At 52.3% G+C, this 18,617-nt stretch overlaps 1 long non-coding RNA gene across 1 annotated transcript; it reads left to right on the top strand.

The window, feature by feature from the left end:
- Window positions 1-8,061: 8,061 nt before the first annotated feature.
- LOC122221449 lies at window positions 8,062-18,271 on the top strand. Its single transcript, XR_006203231.1, has 5 exons — window positions 8,062-8,418; window positions 9,967-10,010; window positions 10,603-10,655; window positions 16,360-16,409; window positions 18,070-18,271. It is a non-coding gene; the product is annotated as an uncharacterized LOC122221449 (long non-coding RNA).
- Window positions 18,272-18,617: the final 346 nt, after the last annotated feature.

Below are 18,617 nucleotides of genomic sequence, written 5' to 3'. Positions count from 1 at the left end.
CCAACCCCGTGAGGTACGACCACCTAGTTGCCTTGTAACTAGGTCTTCCCAGGGCCTTTCTACCCCACTCTCAAGCCGGCTGCCTCAGGATGGTGGGGAACATGGAAAGACCAATGGATTCCATGAACATGGGCCCATTGCAGCAGTCTTTTGCTATGAAGGGAATTCCTTGACCAGAAGCAATGATGCGTGGAGTACCATGACAGTGGAGAAGGCATTTTGTAAGTCCACAGATGGTGGTTTTGGCTAAAGCAATGTGTGCCAAGAAGGAAAATCCATACCCAGAGTAAACGTCTTTTCCAGTGAGAATGAAACTCTGCCTCTTCCACAGTGAAAGCGGTCCAATTAATGAACCTGCCAACAGGTAGCAGCTAGCTGAACATCCCAGGAAATGGTGCCATATTGGGGGCTCAGCGTTGGTCTCTGTTGCTGGCAGATTGGGCACCCTGCCAGACTGTAGCCAGATCAGCTTTGGTGAGTGGAAGTCCATGCTGGTCAGACCATGCATCATCTCCGTCCCTGCCACCATGGCCGTTCTGTTCACAAGCCCATTGGTGATGACAGAGGTGGCTGGGGAAAACAACCACCCCTTCATTATCAAAAGCTAGGTACTTGCTTATTAAAATTCTCCAGTGCCGAGGTCACTTTCGGTGAGCATTCACAGGAGACACAAATAACTTCGTGTTTTTGGCCACGTTTTGGCCCATGTTTCAGCCCATTAACCGTCCAAACCGTGATGGCCCTTGCTAACATCTCAAGCTGCAACATTCAGTACAGAACTTCTGCTTCGTGAGCACCTATCAAAATATTTGGTTAATCCCCTCAGATGCGGGTGGAAAGTCCGATACCTCTATAGGTGGAGAGGCCAATACTGCTGACCGGTGGGGAGACCCCTTCTACTGGTACAAAAGACTCATCAGAATGTAGGGGCTCGATGTGTCCAGCTTCGTCAGTGCCCATCCACACTGGGGGCAGGTAGCAATCTGCTGAACTGACTCCACTGAGTCAAGTGCTGATCTCATCCCGAAACACCCTCACAGACGCCCTACGAAATGATGTCTAACGTGGCCAGTCAAGTTGCCATGGAATTAACCGTTCATTACGGGACCTGGTTCCAATTTTATTCAGGATTAATGTTTACTTATTTATTTTGAGAAAGAGGGAGACAGAGAGAGAATCTTAAGCAGGCTCCACGCTCAGCGTGGAGCCCAACGTATGAGATCATGAGACCATGACCTGAGCTGAAGTCAAGAGTTGGACGCTTAACTGACTGAACCACCCAGGCGCCTCCTAATTTTATTTAGTTTTCAATAAACCTTTTATTTGAGGACACTTTTACAGCTACTCAATTATTATGAAGATAGTACAGAGAGTTCCTATATACTCCACGCGGTGTCCCTTGCTATTAATGATATGGTACATTTGTCACATTTATCGAGCCTGTGTTGACATATTATTATGGACCAAATTCCGTACTTCATTCAGATTCCGTTAGTTTTTCCCTATTGTCCTTTTCCTGTTCCGGGACACCTTCCAGGACCCACATTCCATTCAGTCATCTTGTCTCTTTAGGCTTCTCTTGGTGGTGACAGTTTCTTAGACTTTCCTTGTTGTTCTGACCGTGACGTTTTGACGACGACCGGTTGAATGTTGTGTAAGACGTCCCCCCACTGCGTTTTTCCTGGGTGTCTTTCTCGCGTGTCTTTCTCGCGATTATGCTGGGGTTACGGGATCTGGGGAGGAGAGCACAGAAGTCAAGTTTTATTTCCATCACATCTTTCAGGGGATGTCCTATCAACGTGATGCATCACTGTGGACGCTGACCTTGAGCACGTGGCTGAGATAACGTGTGTCAGGTTTCTCCTGACCAAAAAAAAACAAAAACAAAACCAAAACCGCATTACCTCTTACCTCGCTGCATCCACACTGTCACCTCCAGAAGGGAGTCACTTGCAGCCCATACTTGTGTGGGGAGTCGTCCCCTTCAATGTGGAACATCTGCAGCCAGTATCTGGAACTCTTCCGCACGGGACATCTGTCTCTTCCCACATTCGTTTATTTATTCCATCATCTACGTCGATGTGAACTTGTGAATCTTTCTTTTTTTTTTCACTTTGGGTTATAATCCAATATGAGGCTATTTACTTTGTTTTTTGGATTGATCCATCCCTGGCATTGGGAGCTCTTTCTGTCACTCCGGGGTCCCTTTGTCATCATTGTTGCGATCTTTTGTTTTTTGAGCTCTGCACTTCACCGCCAGTCCCTGTGTTCCAGGGGGACAACCCTGCCCTCCCCCAGGGTGTTGCCGTGAAGCCTGAGTCCCTCGGTGCCTCGGGCCTGACCTCCTATGGAAGGCGCCAGTGAGGAGACTTATCCCGGGACAGAACCACCAGGAGGAGACAGGAGCCAGGAGGGGCACGCGCAGAAGAGAGAGAGAGAGAGCCAAAGGAAATCCTGGGTCTTGTGTTACCGGATCTCGGCCTGTTCAGTTTTTCTTTTTGCTTAAGGGGATTTAAGCTGAGATTCTGTCGCTGGAAACAGACGATTTAATAGACAAGCCTCCGTTATGGTTTCTGTTTTAACCTGCTCGGGAGGCAGAGCAGAACGCCACAGACTGGGCGACATCAACAACGGAGCGATTTTCTCAGGGCCCTGGAGGCCAGGAGTCCGAGCGGAAGGTGCTGTCAGAGAGAACTCTCTTCGCGGCTCGCAGACACCGCCCTCTTGCTGTGACCTCACCTCCTCCGTGTGTGAGTGGAAAAACAGATCTCTGGTGTCTCTTTTATTTTTTTAGTAGGACATGGGCCCTAGAGGATCAGGGCCTCACTCTCATGACCTCATTTATCCTTAAAGGCCTCCTTCAAGGCCTTAACTCCAAATATAGCCACCTTGGGGCTGGGGATCCAACATATGAACTTGGGGAGGCACGAGTCAGTCCATAACGGGCTGAGTGTGTCCCCCCCCAAAATTATGTGCTAAAGTCCTAACCCCCAGCACCCCAGCATGTGATCTTATTGGAAATACGGTCTTTGCAGACGTAATTAAGATGAGGCCATTATGGTGAGCCCTTCTCCAATATGACTGATGTCTTTATTTTTTATTTTAGAGAGAGACAGAGAGAGAGAGAGGGTGAGCACGAGCTGGAGAGAGGGCAGAGGGAGAGAGAGAGAATCTTGAGCAGACCCCATGCTCAGTGCAGAGCCCGACTGGAGGCTTGATCCCTTGACCTTGGGATCATGACCTGAGCCGGAAGCAAGAGACCAGCACTCACCTGGCTGAGCCGCCCAGGGGCCCTTCTGACGCACTTCTTTCTACGCGGCCGCTTGTCCCAGTTCTGCACAGTCCCAGCAATATTGCCCTGGTCGTGCCTTCTATCAGGGGCTCCGGGGGGCCGTGCAGCCTGTCCCCACATGGCAGCCAGCCCCTCGGTTCCTCCCAGCTTCTCTCTGCACCCGGCCACCCGGCAGCATCTCCCAGGCTGGCCCGCTCGGGGGGGGGGCGGTGCGGGACTCCGCAGCCCGTTCCTGTCCACCAGCCCCGGGGCCCCCGCTGCTTCTGTGATGAAAGGAGCTTGCCGAGCCCCCGCGGGGCCGGCGGTGAGTACTGCAGACCCGTCTCTGCGGTGGCAGACGCCACGGTCTGACGGGGAAGTCAGACCGCGGACAGTGTGGCGCGCCGCGCACCGGTGGCTTGACGCCCAGCCCCGCTCCCTCCGCGTCGGAGCCCGGCAACCCTCCACGCACCTCCCCCTACTTGGCACGGTGCCTCCTGGGGGCCAGCTGAGGAGCGGGTGGGGCGGGCATTCCGGAGGCTCCCCAGCAGCGGCCACCGGGCGGCAGATGGGGAGGACCAAAATCTCACACGACACTTGCGTGGAGAGGACACATCGTGGCCAGCGTGTGTGGGAAGGTGCGTCTGCAGGGCTGGCTTGGCAGGAGGGCACCTGCTCTGACCCTGGGAAGGGCTTGATTAGCTTCCTGCTAGGGAGGCCCTCTGCCCCTGCTCTCTCCCTGGACCCTGTCCCCAGCCAGTCCTGTTTTGCCCACATCCCCCCACGCACCCAGGTACCTGGCCCCTGAGCCCTGAATCCCCGCACTGTGCTTTCCCCCGGGGAAAGACCAGTCTCGTGTTACGGTGACCTGGGGACCTGCATCCATCAAGCTGGGCCACCAACCTCCTTTGGGATGAATGAACCTTGGGGCTGAGAGGCCATGACCTCCAGCCCCTGTTAGGCTGGCACTGGCCAGGCTGTGGGTAGACAGGGCCCTGCTCTAGAACTTACGGAAGGAAGTGACTTTCTTGGGAAACTTCTCTGGAAGGTTACACCATTTGACCCCCCATGAGAAGAACTGAGGGCCACGACCTGCCCAGAAGTGGATGCTTCTCTCTGGTCTAGCCCTTCCTGGTATTCCCAGCCCCTCCCCTTGCTTTCCAGAGAGCTCTGGAAGACCCGGAAGAGAGGAAAGCAGGTAGCCTCTCCCCTAACCTGTCCAAGCAAGAACCTCCAGAAGCTTCCTTCACAGCCCTGCCTCACCCAGGCTGCCTGGCCCTTCCCACCTTAATATCACCTTTCCTCACTCATCAGACAACGAGCCAACGAGATCAAGTTTCTCCTCACTCTGTGTGTATGTGGGGGGGGGGGGGTGGGGGGTGGGGGGGGTGGTATCGTAGCTCATACAGCTCTCACATCAGAAGGCCTTGGAACTCTCCAGACCAGCACCATCCGGCAGAAACAGAATGAGAGCCACATAGGTAATTGAAAATGTTCTAGCAGTCACCCGGAAAAAGAGAAACAGGTGACATTAATTGTAATATATCTTTGATTTAACCCAAAAATCCCAGACGCTATTTCACACGCGATCCACGAGACACGTACCCTGATTCCCGCTAAGCTTTCACGTTCCCTTCCCCCACTCCTGTGCGTTTACAAGGCAGCTCAGCTCAAAGGGGTTCGGTGGCAGCTTGAGGACAGCGTGGCCCCGGGCCGTCCTGGGAGAGGAAGCGGCTCACAAACACCACCCAGGAGGCGGTGGGCGGCCGACCTGAAATCAGAACCAAGCTCCTCAGCCCCAGAAGTGGTGCCCGGGGATCCCCGGCATCTTCTCACAGCCTTGTTCAAAGAGGCGGGAAGGAAACGTGGTGGCTTGTGAGACTACCTGTGGGGCCACCTGGCTGAGCCCGCCTGCTCCCTCCGCCCCTCCCCCTCGCTGCGCCCCTGGGAGCCAGGGCGGGAGGGGCCGTCCCAGACACAATGGAAGCTTCTGGGCCCAGCTTCTGCTCCCCTGTGAGAGGTCCTGGCTGCCACAGCTCCCCAAACAGAGGAGTTTCTCCCACCTGTGGCCCCGGACACCTCGCTCAGATTAGCTTTCGTTCTCCTCGGTTCCTTCATCCATTTGCCCCCCCTTCTCTCTTCCTCCCCTCCCTCTTTCTTCTGGAAATATTAAGTGAGGGCCCAATTATGGGGGGGGGGGACACAGTAGTGCAGAAAATGCTCAAAAGGGCTCAAAAGGGCCTGGAGGGGGACAGAGGCAACGAGAGAGGAGACGTGTGGTTTCCTGGGGCTGAGGACAGTAAGGGGCAGCGGGGTGAGGCCTGGGAGGGGGAGGACGGGTGTGCTCAAGGGCAGGGCCAGGTGAGTTTCATGGGTAGGAGACTGTGCCATCGAAGACCCTTCCCTTGCTCCTGATCACAGATGACCAGACTGGGCTCTGAGGGCAGGCGGGGGCCAGGACATTTCCTCCTCTGAGGGCTGCGTTGAGGGCCAGGGAGGGGTGTGCAGCCCCAGAGGGACACGGTCTTTGGGATTCCAGGCCCGTCAATCTGGAGGAAGGATGCTGGGGAGGTTAGGGCCTCGGATCCCCCTCTGAGGCGGCTAATGAAGATGCTAACGAGAGCTAGTGGACATTTCCTGGGGCCCTGGGGTCTGCTCTCCCTCCCTTTGTTCATGGAAGTCCCGAGAACCAGGCCCAGGGGCTCCCCGCAGCTTCCCTGCAGGTGTGAGAGCCCCCCTTCCCGTGAGCTGCTGGCATCATTTTGATTGGGTACCTACACTTGTTATCTGTTGTATTTTATACCCAATGTGGGGGCTCAGGGACAGGTCCCGATGGCAGAAATCCAACGACTGGTGAGCCATTAAGAGGCAAGTAGAGCGGACCCACTGGGGCTCCTATCCCAGGCCCACCCTGGTGTCCCCAGGCTAGGCAGTAACTTCAGGTAGGCACAGGAAGCGGCTGCAAGCTCTTGGTGCTAAAAATAACACAACACAATAGAAACAGTAAAAATAAAATAAAACAACGAATAATTAGACGAAACCAAGCGTGAGCTTCCCAGAAGACCGCCTGTGCCGGGAGCGGGGCACCCAGAAAAGCCGAGAAAAGACCAAGCCCGGCCTCGGAGACCGCCACGCCTGCTACTCAAGGGCCCTGCGACAGTCGACCTCTCTGAACCTTGGTCTCCTCCTCTCTGTGCAGTGATAGCACCACCTCACAGCGTGGGTTCAAGGGCTGAGCAGACTGGATGTTCCCAGAGAGGCGCGAGGGTCCGGCCCCCCCCATCCCCCCCCACCCTCGCCCCCGCCCCAGGCTTGCGTGTGCGGGGCCGCCTGGCCTGCGCTGTTCCTGGGGAAACAGGTCTGGACGCCCGCTCCTCCAGAGCCCTGGGGGGGGGGGGGGGGGACCAACGCTGATTGGACGGGAGGCAGGGAGTGGGGGTGACCGGTGGGCGTGGCCGGAAAAGTCCGCCTCTCTGCTCCCACCTGCAGGAGGCAGGTCCCGGGAAGAGGGACAGGTCCCGGGCTGGCTGCCGGGCTGGCCTCTCCCCGCCGTGTCGGTGACCCCAGGTGGCCGGGCCGGTTCAGCGCTCCGCACCGGGCGGGTCGTCCTCCCGCCGTCACCCCGCCGCGGCGGCCTAGCTGCTGGGCAAGGGCAGCGGGGACAGCGGGGACGGTGGGGCGTGGCGGCTGGGAGTGGTCGTTCGGCCCAGGTCAGACTGTGGGGGCAGGGAGACCTCAATTCAATAAGGGCGGAGCTCAGGTATGTGAACTTGACTGTCACAGAGGCTTGTCTTTTTATCCCCACACCCCGTCCCACCCGGGGCTGCGGTCTATGGCCCCCACGAACACGCAGGACGTGCCTCTCATTTAAGTCCCCCCTTCTCCTCGTGCACGTCCCCAGCCGGGGATGGAGCCGTTCTGAGGAGGGTCCTCGGCTCCCCTCAATGCCCCACCCCCCCACCCCTGCTCTCAGCTCCTCCTCGTCCTCAATCCTTGGTCCCTGACTTTCCTTATCTACACTCACCCCTTGGAGGCCTCGTCTATAGGCAGCCACGCCCACATTTGCAGCTCGTGTCCTCTTCCAGCTGTGGCTGATGGTGTTCCAAACTTCACACCCCAGACTCAGCCCTGTCTTCTGCCCCTCCCCCCACCCCCCCACATTTCTCCTGCAGCCTGCCTCTTTGACAATGAAGGACAATGGATGGCGACTCCACCCCTCCAGTGCTCAGGCCCCAACCCCCACCCATCCTTGCCTCCTCTCCCTCCTCAAATCCCTTGTGAAAGCCACCAGGAAATCCCCGGATCCTCTTTCAAACTCGACCCAAATCTGACCACGTCTCACCATGTCCTCGGCTGCCGCGAGGTCCTGCCTCTGTGGTCTCTGCTCTGGATCCCTCCCGCATTGGCCTCTCTGTACTCATTTCTTGTCAGTTGGGGTGGTTCTGTTAAATCGAAAGTCAGATCACATACTTTTTGTACTCAAAACCCTTCAATGGCTCCCCTCTTCACTCCAAGTAAAAGCCAAAATCCTTAAAAAAAATTTTTTTTAATGTTTATTTTTGAGAGAGAGAAAGAGAGAGAGTGGGAGTTGAGGAGGGGCAGAGAGAGGGAGACACAGAACTCGAAGCGGGCTCCAGGCCCTGAGCTGTCAGCATAGAGCCCAACATGGGGCTTGAACTCACAAACCATGAGATTATAACCTGAGTTGGAATTGAATGCTTAACCGACTAACCCACCCAGGCACCTCCCTAAATCCTTTAACCCCCCTGAAGACCTCTGTCCCCCTGGGCTCCAGCCACGCTGGCCTCCAGCCCCTCACCCCATAGTCCGAGGGCTCCCAAGGCAGGGTCTTCTGTTCCTGCAAATACCACCTCCTGAAAATCGTGCCCCCACCTCAGCTGTCCAACCAGACCTGCTGCTGGCCCGTGTCCCCCCTTGAGTCCTGCCTCCTGCCTTTTTGTCACAGCACCTAACACATCGGATAGGTAATGGGTTAGTTATGGTTACTGTCTATTGTCTATGGTTCCATGCAGGTGGGGGTTTCTTATCTGCCTTGTTCACAGATGCAGTTCTGGTGCCCACCACGGTGCCTCGCACACAGTAGGCCCTCAATAAATATCTGTTGACGGAAGAGTCACTAGTCTCGGGTAAGTTTCAGGGATGCGGGCTGTGGGCGCAGCCCTAGTGGGGTGGTCGGTGTTTGACTAGTGACCAGGTAAAGGGAAAGGACAGCATTGACCCCTCGTCCGCTTGTTGGGGTGAGGCAGAGGAACGCTTAGCAAACCCAAGGCAGAGGGAGGGAATTAAAAAGGCTTAAAGCTGGAGCCGTCAGCTTCAGATCAGGTGCACCAAGAGAGGCCGGGGGGAGACGGCCAAGCGAAAGTGGGAAAGCAGATCACGCACAAACTGTCATCCGGCCACGGGGTGCAGGACACCAGTGTCTCCGGGGGCACTTGGTCTGAGTTAAAAGCAGCAATGGGTCCTGCAGGCAAAACACAGATGGGGAACAGAGGGGCAAGGCTGTTCCCTCCAACCTGTCATCCACGTGGCAGGCACAGGAGCAGAAGGAGACACCCTGAGCGGCGGGTGAAGGGAAACTGTAGGGAAGCCCAGGTCTGCAGGAAGAGGACGGGGACGGAGGACACTTCCGTTGCCCCCAGAAATTCAAGGGAAATTCAGGAGCTCAGAATGAGCCAGGTTGCAGGAGCAGCCAATACACAGGGGGTCACTTTCCAACGAGGATGAGTTTGGGCTGCAAGAGAACTCTGCCTCGGGGCTGCCTCATCTATGAAGGAATATTCTAGAAGAGGAGGGGGCAGCAACGCCAGGCCCAGGGCAGAACAGGGGCATAGCAGGCCTTTGGCTCAGGGACCATGAGGTCTAGAACTTTCCTTGGGGACTTTCTTGTCGTGGGTATGTCTGTATGTGGGGCACTGTGTGGGGGTGGGGGTGGGGTTTTGAAGGGGAAATAAAAAGAGTTTAAACACCGAGGGCTCTAAGAGGAGAAAGGCTTCTTTAGTTGTTTGAGCCACAGAAAATCTGACTCAGCCTTGCTTAAGTGAAAAGGGAATCTATTTGTTCACAAAAGCTGGAAAAGTCTAGATCCAGCTTCAGGTGCAGCTTGACTGGGGCTCCAGGGAGGTTAGCAGGGATCTCAGCTGGGCTTCTTTAGGCCACTTGAGTGTGGCTCTATGGTTTCAGGCTCCTGTAAATTGAAGTCCAGGGTCCTGTGTCCCTTCCTGACCTGACGGAATGTTCTAGATTGTGTGTGGGTTATCACCTCCTTTTTAATCCAGTGGCTTCACCACAGGCATGGCTGCGAGACAGCGGGATTCTTTAGGGGACAGTGGGGTCTAGTTGCTGTGAGGACAGACGTCAGGCATCAAAGCAGCAGACACCCCCACCTCAGAGGACTTGAGGTGAAATCGGTCATGAGGTACCCCCCACAAGGACAAAATCCCCAACTCTGAAGGAAGAAGGGATGTTTTGGATCCTGTTTACTGGAAGGAGCAGCCACATGAAGGAGGGTCCTCTGTGAGAATGCACCAAGTAGAGAGATGTCCACAGTTTGCTTCCTGGTAGGAGATCCTCCCCCCCCCGCGTTTTAAGCTTGCAAAGTGTGAACTAAGAACAACTAGCATTTTGGCGCCAAAGAGCCAGGGGTTCCCTTCTCCTGACTTCTTGTTTCCACGCAGGTGACTTCCTGTTTCCACCCAGATGGCTTCCTGTTTCCACGCAGGTGACTTCCTGTTTCCACCCAGGTGGCTTCCTGTTTCCACCCAGGTGGCTCTTGGTTCCTCCCCTGCTCTGTGAAGGGCAGAGGGGTGACCCTGCCTTCCCTTGGGCTGAATCTGGGGTGTGGGGGGGAGCCCATCCTTATTGTCTTGACCACGTTGGGGCACTCAGGTTGGATTAATTCCTCCTGTAGAATTGCTCCTGAAATGACCTGGTTAGCGAACGATGACTCAGCCCCAGTCCCCGCGGGGCTTCAGTGAACCACATGTGGATCCTGACAGATTTGTCTCTGTGCCAGATTGTGGGGGAGGCCTTCATTCCACGGGAACTTAATTTCCGTGGGGAATTTTTGAATTTTAACTTCTTTATGGTAACTGACGAGCAGGACGGGCTTCACAGGGGTTTGTCTTGCATGGTTTTGGCATTGGGACAATTTTGGCTGGGCTGTCCCCTGACTGCTCTGTGAGCTTGCCTGGCTCCAACACTGGGCATCATTGAAATGAGAAGTAAGAAAAGCAGGAGAGAAGATTGGGGTTGTTTGGTTTTGGTGTGGTTTGGAGTTAAGATAAGGGGTGTCCTATTTTGATCCATTTCAGAGGCTTTCTGGGGACATCAGAATTGGACCTTTCGGTGGTTCCAGAATACCAAGGTAAATACGGGGCAGGGGGTGTGGATAAGATGGTGGGAATGGATTCTTTCAAGAGAGGATCTTTCAGAGAGGCCACACCTCTGTTGACTCCATGACAAAGAGCAGTCAGAATGCTTTGGAAGTGGGTGAATAGTCCTGGTTTCTGGCCCAGCATATAAGGAGCTTGAAGTTGCCACTCTGTCCTAACAACCAAACAGTTGAATAAACTGCGAAGCAGCCGCTCTTAGATCTGTGAGAGAAGTGAGGTCATGGGACAGACTGCTGCCCCTGGTGTCGGGGAGGCTGACAGCTGATACAGAGAACCACCCCTTACTGGACAGGAACCCACCAGCAGAAACCTCTGGGGGAGCCAGTGCTGAGGTAGGAAAACTGGAGCTTGGGCATTGCTGGAGGCTCAGTGTGGATGGGTCTGAGTCAAAACACCAGGGGGACCCGTCCCAGAGGGCCCTCACCCTTTTGTGGGTTTTCACCTGTAGGTTCTCACAGGGAATAGCAGAGAAAATTCCCCTCCCGTTTCTGGAAGCATCGTGAAGTACCCCAGATGACTCTGTTCTTCTCAACAGTGTCTGCCCTCAGGGGGAACCAGTTCCCCAGAGCCTAAACCCCTGGGGTTTTAGCAGAGCCTGACTGACCTGGGGGCAGGGAAATACCCAGCTCCAGCCCACTCTGGCCAGCCCGGCCCACCTAAGGGAGCTCCCAGTCCAGAGGCACAGGCTCGCTAAAAACCCAGGACCTACTCGCGGGACTACAGAACTCTTTTCTCCTGCCCACACCACACCACATCGCTAGAGTCTGTGTACAGAGGTTCCTTTTACCCAGTGCATTATGTCCTGCCAGCAAGAAAAAGTGGCAAGACATACTAAAGGCCAAAGAAAACAAAGCCAAACAAAACCACACACACAGTTTGAAGAGATAGAGCAAAGATCAGAACCAGACTCGGGTATGGCAGGGATGTTGGAATTCTCAGGCAGGAAATTTAAAACAATGATGAATATGCTACAGGCTTTCATGGATAAAGCAGACAGTGTGCAGATACAGGTGTGCCGTGGAAGCAGAGATGGAAACCCTGAGAAAGAACCAAAAAGAAATGCGAGAGATCAAACACACTGCAAGAGAAATGAAGGATGCCTTTGATGGGCTCATTTGTAGACTGGACACGACTGAAGAAAGAATCTCGGAGCTTCAGGACATCTCAGTAGAGACCTGCAAACCTGAAGAGCAAAGAGAACAAGGACCGAAAAACATAGAACAGAATATCCCAGGACTGTGGGACAACTACAAAGGTGTGACATAGCATAATGGGCAGGCCAGAAGGAGAGGAGAAAGACAGGCGGGAACAGAAGGAACATTTGAAACAATAGTGACTGAGAATTTCCCCCCAGTCAATGTGAGACCCCAAATCACAGATCCAGGAAGCTGAGAGAGTACTAAACAGGGTAATTGCCCACAAAACTGCACTTAGGCATTTTATTTTCAAAATACAGAAAATCAAAGATGAAGAAAATAATCCTGAAAGAAGCCAAAGGAAAAAATACATTATGTATAGAGGAACAAAGATGAGATTTACATCCTCAAGTTGAATAAAACATGGGGTTGTAATGTACAGCATAGGGAATACAGTCAATAATTTTGTAACAACCCTGTATGGTGAAAGATGGTAACTAGACTTATTGTGGTGAATCGTTTTGTAATGTATATGAATATTGAATCACTATGTTGTATACCTGAAACTAATACAATATTGTATGTCAATTATTCTTTAATTAAAAAATATATCCAGCTTCTCTTCAGAAATCATGCAAGTGAGAACAGAGAGGAGTGAAATATTTAGAGTTTGAGAAAAAAAAACTACTAATAAAATTGATCACTAACTAGTACTCAGACTAACCAAGAAAAAAAGAGAGAAGACAAGTTACTGATATCAGAAATGAAAAAGGGGACATCACTACAGATCCCATTGACATTAAAAGAATGACAAAGGAATGGTATTAGCTCTGTGCTCACAACTTTGATAACCTTTATAAACATGGACCTATTTCTCAAAAGACACAATCTGCCAAAACTCACACAAGAAGAAATAGACAATCTGAATTAGCCTGTGTCTATTAAAGTGATTGAATCAATAATTAATAGCCTTCAAAAACCCAAGTCCAGATAAATTCACTGATGAATTCTACCAGACATTTAAGGAAAAAAATATAGCAATTCTCCACATTATCTTTCAGAATATGGAAACAGAAGGACTATTTCCTAACTCATTCTATGAGACTAGCATGACATGAAGGTCAAAACCAGACAAAAATGTTATAAGGAAATTACAGACCAATATCTCACATGAACATAGATATAAAAATCCTCCAAAAAATATTAGCAAATCAAATCCAACAATGTATAAAAAGAATTACAGACCCTAACTAAGTGGGATTTGTCATAGGTATGCAAGGCTGTTTCAACATTTGAAAATCAACTAATGCAATCCCTCACACCAACAGGCTAAAGAAGAAAAATCACATGATCATTTCAAAGTTTGCAGAAATATTATTGGATAAAATCCAAAACTCATTCTTTATAAAAACTCTCAGTAAACAAGGAATAGAGAAAGAACTTCCTCAACTTGATAAAGAATGTCTACAAAAAACCTAGAGCCAACATCATATTTAAAGGTGAAAAGCTAGGAGCTTTCCCACTAAGATCAGAAACAAGGCAAGGATGCCTCTTCTCACCACTCCTTTTTAATATAGTACTGGATCATGATCTCGCGGTTCGTGAGTTCAAGCCCCGCGTCGGGCTCCGTGCGGACAGCTTCGGATTCTGTGTCTCCCTCTCTCTCTGCCCCTCCCCCACTTGCACTCTCTCAATATAGTACTGGAAGTCCTGGATGATGCAATAAGACAAGAAAAGGAAATAAAAGGTATATAGATTGGGAAGGAAGAAATAAAGCTGTCTTTGTTCACTGATGACATGGTTGTCTATACAGAATATATAAAAAAATTGACAAAAACTGGAACTAATAAACAATTATAGCAATATTGTAGGATGTAAGATTAATATACAAAAGTCAATTGCTTTCCTATATACCAGCAGTGAATAAGTGGCATTTGAAGATAAAACCATAATGCTATTTACATTAGCACCTCCCTCAGAATGAAATACTTAAGTTTATAAGTAACAAAATATGTACAAGACCTATATGAGGAAAACTACAGAACTCTGATGAAAGAAATTAAAAAAAAAAAAGAACTAAATAAATGGAGAGATAGTCCATGTTCATAGATAGGAAGATTCAATATTTTTAAGATGTCAATTCTTCCTAACTTGATATATAGATTCAATGCAGGTTATTGTGTGGGTATTGAAAAACTGATTCTAAAGTTTCTATGGAGAGGCAAAAGACTCAGAACAGTCAAGACAATATCAAAAGAGAACAGAGTTGGAGGACTGACACCATCTGACTTCAAGACTTTCTGTAAAGCTACAGTAATCAAGACAATGTGGTATTGGCAAAAGAATGGACAAATAGGTCAGTGGAACAGAATAAGAGCCCAGACATAGACCCTCACGAATATAGTCTACTGATCTTTGACAAAGCAGCAAAGTAGATACAATGGAGCAAAGACAGTGTCTTCAACAAATGGTGCTCGACCAATTGACATACACATGAATCTAAACACAGACCTTACACTCTTCGCAAAATGTAACTCAAAATGGATCATGAACCAAAATGTAAAATGCAAAACTATAGAACTAGAAGATAGCATAGGAGAAAATCTAGATGATCTCGGGTTTGATCGCACTTTGGATATAACATCAAAGGCTTGATCCATGAAAGAAATCACTGACGAGCTGGATTCATTAAAACTAAAAATTTCTGCTCTGTGAAAGACACTGTCAAGAGAATGAAAAGACAAGCCACAATCTGGGGGAATATATTTGCAAAAGACACATCTGATAAAGGATTATCCGAAATATAAAAGGACTCTTAAAACTCAACAATAAAAAAACAAACAATCCGGTTTAAAAATTGGCCCAAGGATCTTAACAGACACCCTATCAGAGAAGATATACAGACGGCAAATAAACGTATGAGAAGCTGCTCCGTATCCAATGTCAGCACGGAAATGCAGATTACAAAAACAGGGAGATACCACCACACGCCCATTAGAATGGCTGAAATCCGGAACGCTGACAACACTGAGTGCTGGTGAGGCCGTGGCGCTGCAGGGACTCCCATCCATCTCTGGTGGGAATGAAGAACCATGCAGTCACTCTGGAAGGCACTTGGGTGGCTTCTTACAAAACTAAACATACTCTCACGTATGATACAGCCATTGCACTCCTGGGCGTTTACCCAAAGGAGTTGAAAACTTACATCCGCACAAAATCTGCACCAGATTTTTATAATAGCTTTATTCATAATTGCTCAAACTTAGAAGCAACCGAGATCTCCTTCCGTAAGTGACTGGATAAATAAACTGTGGTCCAACTACACAAGGGAATGTTACTCAGTGCTAAAAGGAAGTGAGCTATCAAACCACGAAAAGACGTAAAGGAATCTTAAATGCATATTTCCAAGTGAAAAAAAAATCTGAAAAGGCTGTATCCTGCGTTGTTCCGACTGTGTGGCATTCTGGAAAAGGGGAAAGGACTATGAAGACAGTAAAAAGATCAGTAGTTGTCGTGGGATGGTGGGGGAGGAAAGGGGTGAATTGGCAGGGGCCAGGGGGTTTTTAAGGCGGTGCCACTACTCTGTGTGATACTATACTGATGGATACATGTCATTGTACGTGTGTCCCAACCCATAGACCGCACAAAAGCAAGAGCAAACTGTGGGCGATGTCAGCGTAGATTCATTAATGGTAACAAACGTCCCACTCTGGTGGGAATGCTGATAATAGGGGAGGCTGTGCACGTGGGGAGACCGGGGCTATGTGGAAAATTTCTGTAACTTTTGCTCAATTTTGCTGTGAATCTAAAGCTGCTGTAAAAAACAGTCTAAAAATTGGGGCGCCTGGGTGGCTCAGTCGGTTAAGCGTCTGACTCTTGATTTCCGCTTGCTCACGATCCCAGGGTCGTGGCTCAAGCCCCGCGTGTTGGGTTCTGTGCTGAGTGTGGAACCTGCCTGGGATCCTCTCTCTCCCACTCTCTCTCTGCCCCTCCCACCTGCCCGGCTCATGCTCTCTCTCTCTCTCTCTCTTAAAAAAAAAAAAAAAAGTCCAAAAATCAACCTGACAAAAGTCGGGAAGATGCCAACCCCTCCCCCATCTCGGCTCTCTCTTGAAGGGGTCACGTCTGGCCTCCATGAGGCAGGTGGACAAGGGAACCCAGCGACTGCCCCTAAGTGTCCTTGTTCCCTCAGTTCCACGCGGTGGCCGCCCCCAGATCCTAGGCCAGCACGTGCTTGGCCTGAGCAGCGCCCTTCTGCTCAGCCTCCCCGGAAGGCCCTGCAGACACTGGCCACCAGGGACTGATAGCTCTCCGTGTCCTGTTTGCCCTTGGCCCAAGGACATCCTCCCGGGAAGGCCCAGCATGGTCGAGGGGGCAGGACCCAGGCACTGTGGGGTCCCCCGGCCACAGAGCATCAAATGCCACCCCATGTGTCTCGAACTCCTGATAACATTGTCCGGCCAAAACAAACAAACAAAAAACCCCAAAACACAAAATTAGCAAATACAAATGTAAAAACCACACTCCTCTCATTTTACAGGAGGAATCTGAGGCTGAGAGGGGAGTCACAGTGGGGTCAAGAGGTAGAAGGTAGGACTCGGGTTGCGGGCGGGGTGGGGTGCCCGACCTGTGTGGCCTCTGACTGGTGTCCTGGGGGGGGACGGAGACCTAGCCTCCCACACTGAGCTGCCCACCAGCATCTGGGTAACAAGAGGAAGCGTTCGCTGACCTCTCTGTGACTTTGCCCCCAAATGTGGGTGCTGGCGCCCGGGGTGGGGGGACGGCGGCCCAGGGCCCCCTTCCCAGGCTGCCGGCCGGGGTGCTGAAGCAGCAGATACCAGAGCAGACGGGGACCCGTGTGTGGTGTGTGACAGCGAAGCAGCTGTCAGCCTGCCTTGGTGGCGGGAGAGGACCCGATCTGAGGTGGCTGAGGCCCCAGGTGTGGGCGTCAACCGGCGATTTCCTGAAGAGCCTGCCCCCGGCGCCCTGGCTAAGCCCACCCAGCCTCCTTGGCTGTCTCCTCCTGACCCCTCTGGTCTCAAGACCTTTTCGAAGGGCACATCTCACCGCCTGAGCCTCCAGGCAGCGTGTGCTAACGGGAAAATGATGAACTCCGGGTAAAAAGCCCGACTTGCCGCGTCCACCCGTCTCCCTGTCGTAAATCTGCCAGTGTGGCCCGTTTCAGGGGACGGACCTGAGGTCCCTGAGGGTGGGGCGGGGAAGGCACATGGCAGGACACCGTTGCTTAGTATTTCCGCCCTACAGATGAGGAGAGACCGTAGGGAGTGGCAGTGAAATATGAAGGAGGTGATAAATGTTGAGTATTTATTAGCTCTCTTTTTAATATAGTTTAAGTTTGCGTAACTGTTAAGTTTTCATAACGGCTGTGTTACCAACTAGCCTGTGAAATTCCTGGAAACGTAAGAGCTCTTGCGACGGGGGCAGCACACGACCGCAGGGCACTCCCGGACTCCTCCTCCTTCCCGGGGGGCTCACCCTCCTGGGCACTGACCATGCCCCACGCCAGCTCCCCAGAACCATGCACAGGTCGCCAAAATGACCTTCGCTGCTGCTGCCCGGTGTCTGAGACGGCCTGCCCCCCCCCCTTCCCAGTCCAGGAGCCCATAAGCACTAGCCAGGAGGAGGGAGGAGGATGGAGGGAGGAGGCAAGAGGCCGGAGGGGAGAGGGAGCCAGGGGAGCACAGGGGTCCTACCTTTGGTGCACGAAGCTCGCCCCCTAGCATTTCAAGCGACAGCTTGGCATCCTAGGGACAGAATTTGCTAGAGCATGAACTTGAACGCTCGAGAAATCATAGAGGGCAAATGGGAAGCAGCAGCGGGTGCAGAGTGCAGACTGGGGACGCAAGGCCTGGGTTTGGTCCCGCTCCCATAAGTCCCTGCCCGGTGACCTCAGGCAGCTTTCTCAGGCTCTCTCAGCCTTGGATGCTTCATCTGTAAAATGGCCACAACTAACACCTCGTAGGGTGTTTGCGAGGCCTGAGCCAATAAAGAAACACACTCGTACTAGTGTCCGGCACACGCGGAAAGACAATGTAAGTCTGTGCGTCCTCTACTGCGCAGCAGCGTAGATAACGCACATTGTTCCGCGAGCGAAAAGCAAAAATGGTCGTTGCCCGCCATCTGGTGGTGAAGGTCTGGAATTACACCCGAGATTGCGCGCAGGTGGGTAATTTTGCGCCCGCGGCCTTGGCGCCTCTGCCACCCACGTGTCCCTCTTGCCCCATTTCAGCCCCTTGACCCCTGGAAGCGGCAGCCTCCTCATGGAAGAAGAGGGTTTGGCTGGAACGGCGTCTTCTCTCCCACCGAGTCCTGGACTTTTCAGAACCAGCTCCTGCACCTGATGCCTTGGGATCCTCACGGGGCTGACGAACAAAGCTGGTCTTTGCAGCAGCTGGGCTGGGACAGCAGGTGGGTAAAGGGCCTGCTGTGAGGGTCCTGCACGAGTCCCGTGTGTGTGTGTGTGTGGGGGGGGGGGGGCAAGCCCAGCCCTCATGCCTCTGGGTGACTGACGGGCTCTGACTCTCTCTGCGGTTCCCTACACAGTGTCCCTGTCCTGGGCACCAGTCCTCCTGAGAGCCAGGCGGTGCTCTGGGTGCCGGGAAGAGAGCAGGGGCTTAGGTTCTGGTGGGGGAGACGGGCGGTGCCGTGGGCACCTGCCGAGCGCTGACCTAGGGCGTCCGGCTGCACAGGGACATCTCTGGGTCTCTGCTGAGCGCTGGGCCTTCCGTGGGGGCCCCAGGTGGGGACGTGCGGAGATCCCGAGCCCTTCTGCGGCGT

Source organism: Panthera leo, chromosome B3 (assembly GCF_018350215.1).
Source record: "Panthera leo isolate Ple1 chromosome B3, P.leo_Ple1_pat1.1, whole genome shotgun sequence".
Taxonomy (NCBI): Eukaryota; Metazoa; Chordata; class Mammalia; order Carnivora; family Felidae; genus Panthera; species Panthera leo.
This window is presented reverse-complemented; position numbering and strand designations above follow the sequence as displayed.